At 41.0% G+C, this 7,723-nt stretch overlaps 1 non-coding gene across 1 annotated transcript; it reads right to left on the reverse strand.

Annotated features, from left to right (window-relative positions):
* Window positions 1-380: 380 nt before the first annotated feature.
* LOC132403329 (U2 spliceosomal RNA) lies at window positions 381-566 on the reverse strand. Its single transcript, XR_009515236.1, has one exon. It is a non-coding gene; the product is annotated as a U2 spliceosomal RNA (small nuclear RNA).
* Between the last annotated feature and the right edge of the window lie 7,157 nt (window positions 567-7,723).

Here is a 7,723-nt window from a genome sequence, read left to right on the forward strand (position 1 = left end):
AGTGGCAGGAAGCCCTAGCACCTGGAAGACACCCAAGTAGTCACAGGGAGAACACACAAACTCCTGACAGACAGGGGTGGGAAGTGAACCCAGGTTGCTGGCACTGTGCTAACATTACACTAACCGCTATTCTACCATGCCAGTACTGTCAGTATGCAGACTGCTATCCACTGCCAATGTTTTCAGAGCACTACAGAGCGACACCCCAGCCTTGTCCTGTTGATCCAGCAGAGTGATACAGGGAGCAAAATGTATTTAGCAATACAGCATGATAACAGGTCCTTCTGGCCCAATGGGCCCATGTCACCCAATTACACCCCCCTAACTGCTCAACCTGTCACACTGTATGGCTTTGATGTGGGAGGAAACTGATGCACATGAGCGTGCAAACTCCTTGCAGACAGCAGTGGGAAGTCAACCCAGGTTTCTGATGCTGTATGCTATGCAACCATTCCACCCCTGCTTCATGTCAAGTAGTCCATTCTTAATATATGGTCCCCACATAAGGGATGTATCAGATAAGAACAGATATTACAGTTGATCTTAGCCAAAGGCCGAGAAGCGATCTCCTTCGCTGCCTTGCAGTCATACCCACCCACGGGGAAAGGGTTCGGGAGTAAACTCCGAGGAAGAAATCCAGAGTCGGGGTTTCTGAGGCAGTTTGATGTTTACAACTTCACTCTAGCAACCTCAGTGACGACACTGGTGCCAAGCTGTATCGGTGCTTGCCCTCCCCTTGGACTTATATCAGTGACGTGGAGAGGGGGAACCACTGCATGGGCAACAGCTGGTTCTTCAAATCTTCCTGTCCAGGTTTGTACCCTGGAGAGGACACAATCCATCAGAGGCACGAACCCACGATTCCCTGGGATTGACGGCTGCCTGCTAGTCACCAAGCTCCTGTTAGCCGTGTGGCTGTGACCGTGGTCTTGTTCAGCTGGTGCGTTGGCACTTGGAGCCAGAATGAGCAGCTCATAGTGCCGAGGGATTTCATCATCTCCCAGAAAACATTCTTCAGGGCACTGTGGGCTCCAAAGGTTAGAGACAGCTTAGACTGGCCAATACCTGGATTGTGAGAAAGGTCCACTGGTGATCTACTATCAAGTGTATGTTGAGAAAATGCACTTCCTTTCTTTTGAACCACAGTTGTGCATTGGCAGTGGGAATTCTATCAATTGAATGAGTGCAACCTACGACTCTGCAATTCAGGGAAGCCTACATGAGCAGAAAAAGCTGATGACTGCTCTGCTGTCTTTTGTAGGCTCGAGACAATAGACAAAATCTCTTTTTGAAATGAAAGCATCAACAGCCCCCTTAATGTAGAGGTTAGAGACTAGCTCAATTCTCAGGCTTATTTCAGCAGCTGCTGACTGAATAATCCTGAGGCTAGGAAGTTAATAGTGACAGCAGAAATCGAGGCACTTTTGAGTTTGTATTCATGATTTTCTGAGGTCACTCTGCCTTGCGGAAGCATCATTATTTCTCGAAGAAGAGTAGAGAAGTCATCCTTTTAGCATCACCCTTTTGACTTTTAGCACTTTCATCATGACTATAAGAAACTGCAGAATGTTATGAACACAGCTCAGTCCATCACAGGAACCAGCCTCCCCTACATAGACTCTGTACTTCTCAATGCTTCATTTAAAACAGCCAATATAATAAAAGACCCCACCTGGCTCACATTGTCTCTTCTAACTCCTCCGATCAGGCAGAAGCTATAAAAGGCTTGAAACTATGAGCTACCAGGCTCAAGAACAGTTTCTCTCTCACTGTTATCATTCTTTTGAATAGACTTGTTCAGTATGTCGTGGCCTCATAATCTATCTTGTTAAGAACTTATACTTTATTGGTTGACTGCACAGCAGTTTTTGGTAGCTTTTACACTTTATTCTGCATTTTTATTGTATTATCTTATTCCAGTTAAATGCACTGCAAAATGATTTGATCTGTATAAACAGTATGCAAGATAAGTTTTTCACCGGATCTTGGTACAAGAACTTTGTTCCCACTGAAACTTGTGATTGAGTATTGGGTGCTGATTGCTTCAAAAGGATGCATCCTCAAGAGGCCCTGGAAAATGTCTTTTGTACACCTGTGTTATCTATGAACAGAAATGTTGGCATTGTGTATTGAATATTTCAGTAATATTTGAGTAATACTGTAACTATATTGCTTGTTGTTTAACATAGCTAGACAAATAAAGTATGTGAACATTATAGGTCATCACACCATGTAATAGCGTGTTAGAAGAATGTGAATGGCATGTGTCATCACACCATGTGATAAGTGTGTGCCTCGCTTAACGTAAACAGAGTTTGAAAATGCAACAACGTGGGCACATACAAGGATGATGTCAGGCAGGTAAAAATTGCACAGGGATACAAAGATCAGGTCGGACATACAAGGATCATATCGGCAGAGAAAAGTAATTGCACGGGGAAGAGATAAAAGACAAAAAGTCAAGTTAGTTTCGAAAAGAGCACTAATCTGCATTCTGTTGATGAAAAATCTGATAATGGTGAGAGTGACACAGGACTGGGTAGCCAATGTGGAAACTAACAATAGACAAGCAACATGGCTTACACCAGAAGTGAGCGGTAAATTAATTAAAATGGGATTGGACACTGGTTCAGCTGTTTCAGTCATTCCACAACATGAGTTTGAAAGGCATTTCAATGATACTAAGTCCAATGGGAATGACATTCATAACAGTGAAATACAGCAGCCAACAAGCCATGCTGAGCTAAAGACAGGACGACTAGCGTTGTGGGGACATGATTGGCTGAGACAACAGCAACTGGATTAGAAATCCAATTGCATGCCACATCCCCGGCAATTAAGTCATATGACAGAAAACTAAGAAACAAACTGGATGATTCCACAACAGTCTCCCTGCTGATTACCATGAACCGCTGCCCTAAGTGGTACAAACAGGTGTTGGTGCCAACCTCTGTGCCCCAGTTGGGAAGAATGTTGGACCAAGGAAGGACTGTGCCACTCAGAGGAATTGAGAAAGTGACAAAAGCAGTAGTCCGGCTACAAAAGTTTTTGTAGCCAACATATCTGAGAAAGCTTCTGATGTGCTGATCAGGCAGTGACTTGCGAAATGTGGCTTGGATTTAAGCTGGAAGAAAGTTCAAGGAGTTTCAAGAAATTTGCAAGCATTTGGCTCTTGTAGGTATAAAGAAGCACAAACTACACTGTGTGCATTAAAGTTAATGCATGAACTTCAAGTGGGAGTCAAACAGCTACTTATAAAACTAGATATAAAGACTGAAGCCCAGGTGGAGGAATAGAAGACCAAAAAGAAAGGAGCCAATGGGAATACAAAAACAAAGGATTCATCAGAGGATATTGATGATGAGGATCCAAGGAAAGAGATCAGATCATAAAAGAAACAATTAGTGAGAAAATACTCCAGTGACCTAAATGAACCTTCCTGAGATCAAGATGCACATCCTAGAAAGATGAAAAAGGAAAAGAAAGAGGAAGACAACATAAGTGCTATGGAAATAGAAAAAGATAAGTGACACCTAATTTCTTGAAATTAGAAAATTAAGGGATACTCACAAGAAACTAGAAGAGGAAAAAGAAAGGCAAGAAAGAGAGCAGAAATGAAAGCATGAGTGGAATCAGGACAGTGGGAGAGAACCAAATATAAGGAAAGGCAGTGTGATGGAAAGGGATCAAGAGCAGGCAAAAGACAGACAAAGAAGCCGAGACCAGGAGAGAAGCAAGGATCAAAGTAGATCAAGAGAAAAGCTGAGAAAAGGAGAGGAAAGGTGTCCAGAGCTGTCAGAACCACTTCCAGCAGTTTTAGTGTCAACTCCTCGAGCCACCATGGAGCAAGGCCTCAGAACCAGAGAATGTTTTCACAGCTGCAAGCCTCAGCTTCAAAGCAGAGTGATCTCCCTTGTCAGGAAAGATGTCATCCCACAAGAGTAAGAAAGCCTGCACTGCAGTTAAATCTTTCGCAACACACAAAATGCTGGAGGAATTCATCAGGCCAGGCAGCATCTGTAGAAGAGTACAGTCAACGTTTTGGGCCGAGACCTTTCGGCAGGACTGGAGAGAAAAAGCTGAGGAGTAGATTTAAAAGGTGGGCAGAGGGGAGAGAGAAACATAAGGTGATGGGTGAAACCTGAAGGGGGAGGGATGAAGTAAAGAGCTGGGAAGTTGATTGATGAAAGAGATAGAAAACCATGGAAGAAAGAAAGTGGGGGAGGAGCACCAGAGAGGAGGCGATGGGCGGGCAAGGAGATGAGGCGAGAGAGGGAAAAGAGGATGGGGAATGGTGAAAGAGTGGTGGCGGGGGCACGACCAGAAGTTTGAAAAATCGATGTTTATGCCAGCAGGTTGGAGACTACCCATACAGAATATAAGGCATTGTTCCTCCAGCCTAAGTGTGGCCTCATCATGACAGAGGAGGAGGCCATGTATAGGTATATCGGAATGGGAAGTGGAATTAAAATGGGTGGCCACTGGGAGATCCTTTTGTTTCTGGTGGAATTAAATCTTTTGGCCTGAATGGGACATTAATATTTACTACACCCCGGATGTCTATATAATAGTTGTATTATATAGTTAGCATATATAGTAATGGTATACAAGTTGAGATGCATTCTATTTTGAGTTGGAGTTTATAGCTGAGCAAGGAGGAGTGTGGTGTATTGAAAAATTCAGTAATATTTGAGCAATATTGTAAATGTATTGTTTGATTAAGCATTCTTTGTTTAAACAATTAAAGTAAAAACAAAGTTAGACTGTTATTCCTGGATATATATTTTGCTTTTAATTGGTTTTATGTTTTGGAGTTACAAATTATAAACATTACAGAAGGTCCTGACAAATATCCATTGTAAGTCAGTAATGGAAGCAGCCAAGTGCTTGACGATGTGAGAAAGGGTCAGCATGTAATGCAAATCAGGAGACTTCAAAATGGTACTTTTAGCAGTTTGACCACAATTGGAAGGTTAGTGTGATTGACTAAGTAACATTTCTGGGATTCAGTTTTAGTAAAATCTGATTGTTCCACAAATGAAGAAACTTGCCATGGTTCAGACCAATGTGGTTGAAGTATTCCTAATGACAAATTTTGATTGTTGTACCATTGGTGTCATCTGGATGAGTTACACACTGGAAAAAAAATTGCAATTCAACATGAAAATTTTGATATTAAAGGAGAATATGTTGTCATTTCCAAAAATTGACATTCAAAAGCACAATTATTTTAACATGATTCTCAAAAGAAAAACATTGTTTGCAGTTGTATATATGAATTTTTAGTGGATGGACTTTTCTCTCTTTCGGGTCAGAAAGTAAATCTACTTTAAATTGGCAAAAATACTTTAAATTCATGAGACAACTGTTGTCTCCAGTTGTAATATTCAGTTCCATAATTAGATACAGACTATTTTAGTCATGGAGTGTAAAAATTTATAAGGACTGATTGAAAGATTGTGTTACCATGTTTTATTCATTTACTCTGGTTATGCTCATAGTTAACAATCATCGCTTCCTTTTTGACTCAGCAAAGAAATGCCTTGAATGCTGTAATCCTTATGTACATACACCAGATTTAACCTTTGGTCTATACTGAATTAATTGATCTCATCAGTGAAATAGTTGGATACTTCAAATTCTGACACAGTGAGGGTGAAAAATGATCTAGAATGTCCTCCTTTGTCTATTTTGCGGGGAAGTAAAATTACAGAGATGTCTGAATAATGATTTTGTTTCCTGCTGTCTTGCTGTTCTCTGAACTCGTAGCCAAAAAAAACATAGACACTGGAGGTTTGAGTTCTATGAATCTGCATTATCAGGTGAAACCCTTTTCACTGGTAAATATCAGAAAGGCATAGTTCATAATTGGAAAATGCCAATAAATGACATGGATTTCTTGTGGTGGATTACAAGTGAGCACTGTTTGAGCCTGTCGAAGATGTCATAGGAAAAGAATACTGCAAGGTGAGAAAGATTGAGTTCGTACAAAAAAACCCGATCTAACCTCAGGACATCTGGAAGTGCTTTGCAGCTAACGTAAGAAGTTTGACAGCTAATGGTAGACAACAAGATCTTGCTGAAATGAATTGTAGTCATCCTCACTCAGTGCTGAGACCAGTAAATGAGTAATGGGAGATAAATGGGGGTGGTTTATTTTGATCCTCAATGCCGGATCTGTAGAGAACCATTGGCAAACTGAAGTGCATGGACTAACTTGATTTGATTTCCATATCTGTGCATTGCAGCATGGAAAATGGGATTGAGCTGACATCTGCTCAAAACTTCAGGCAGCACACTAACATCCTGAGCAGAGGGCCAGAGCATTTTGTATCTGATCTCTGTTTTACAGCTGCTGGGGTGGTTTGTACACAACTCCATTCATTTGAAAAGAGTCACTGCTTTTGATAGCAATAGTACAGTTAACATACTCTAATTTCTTTTTCTTACATGTATCTTGATGTTTTAAACTCAGTTATGGTAATTTAATATGCTTTTAAACAAATTAAAGGTTTCAAAGTACATTTAAAGTCAGAGGAAAGGGTTAACTCAACCTCTCTTTGTGCTCGCCATTGCCTTTTACAGTTTAAGATTGTTCATAGAGCCCATTTGTCTAAATCTAAACTATCTCAATTCTACCCTAACATTAGTCCGCTTTGTGATAAATGCAAGGGGGCGAGGCCTCTCTCATTCATATGTACTGGTTCTGTCCTAGCTTGGAGAAATTTTGGAAAGATGTCTTCACTACGTTATCGTATATTCTGAATCAGCACCTAGAACCAAACCCCTTAATTGCTTTGTTCAGTTTCTGGGGTGAGGCAGATTTACGTCTGAGTCCGACCAAATGCCGAATATTTTCCTTTGCCTCTCTCCTGGCTAGACGCTTGATCCTCCTTAGATAGAGAGATGTTGCCCCGCCCACTCATGCTCAATGGCTTAATGACAATATGGCCTGCTTGGACCTTGAAAAAATCCATTATTCAGTTCTTAATTCGGATTTAAAGTTCCATAAGGTCTGGGGACCTTTTATCGAGTACTTTCATAACCTTCCTCTTGACTAGGGTTTTTTTTTCTTTTTTTCGGTCCCTTGCTTTCAGCTCCTTTTTTTTTCTGGTAGTAGGCATTATTATCCTCGGTTGCTAAGTGTATTCACAGTCTGGGAGTTTGGCTGTCCTGATTTATATTCTCTATATTGTGTAGTTGGTCTGGAGTTTTTTTTATTGTGTTGTGGGGTTGGGGGAGGATATAAGTTTACTTGTCTTCAATTTAGGTGCTTTTTTAAAAAAAATTCTCTTTCTTTGTATCATATTGTCATTGTATGCTTAATTTTGCACTGTATTAATGTTCCTCATTCTGATTTGGGGTTTTTTAAATTTGTAAAATGTATAAAAAAACTAATAAAAAAAAGTCAGAGGAATGTATACAATATACATCCTGAAATTCTTTTTCTTCGCAGATATCCACGAAAACAAAAGAGTGCCCCCAAAGAATGAACGACAGTTAAACGTTAGAACCCCAAAGTCCCACGAGCTCCCCCCCCCCTCATGCGCACAATCAGTAGCAAGCAACGATCCCCCTCCCCCCACTGGGAAACACAAGGATCGGCACCCGCCACCAAGCACTCAAGCATGAGCAAGGCAACAGCAAAGACAGACTTGCAGTACTTCAAAGACCACATTGTTCACCTGGCATTCGACATTCCACAGGCTCTCTCTCCCTAGTA

This window comes from Hypanus sabinus, chromosome 12, assembly GCF_030144855.1.
Source record: "Hypanus sabinus isolate sHypSab1 chromosome 12, sHypSab1.hap1, whole genome shotgun sequence".
Lineage (NCBI taxonomy): Eukaryota > Metazoa > Chordata > Chondrichthyes > Myliobatiformes > Dasyatidae > Hypanus > Hypanus sabinus.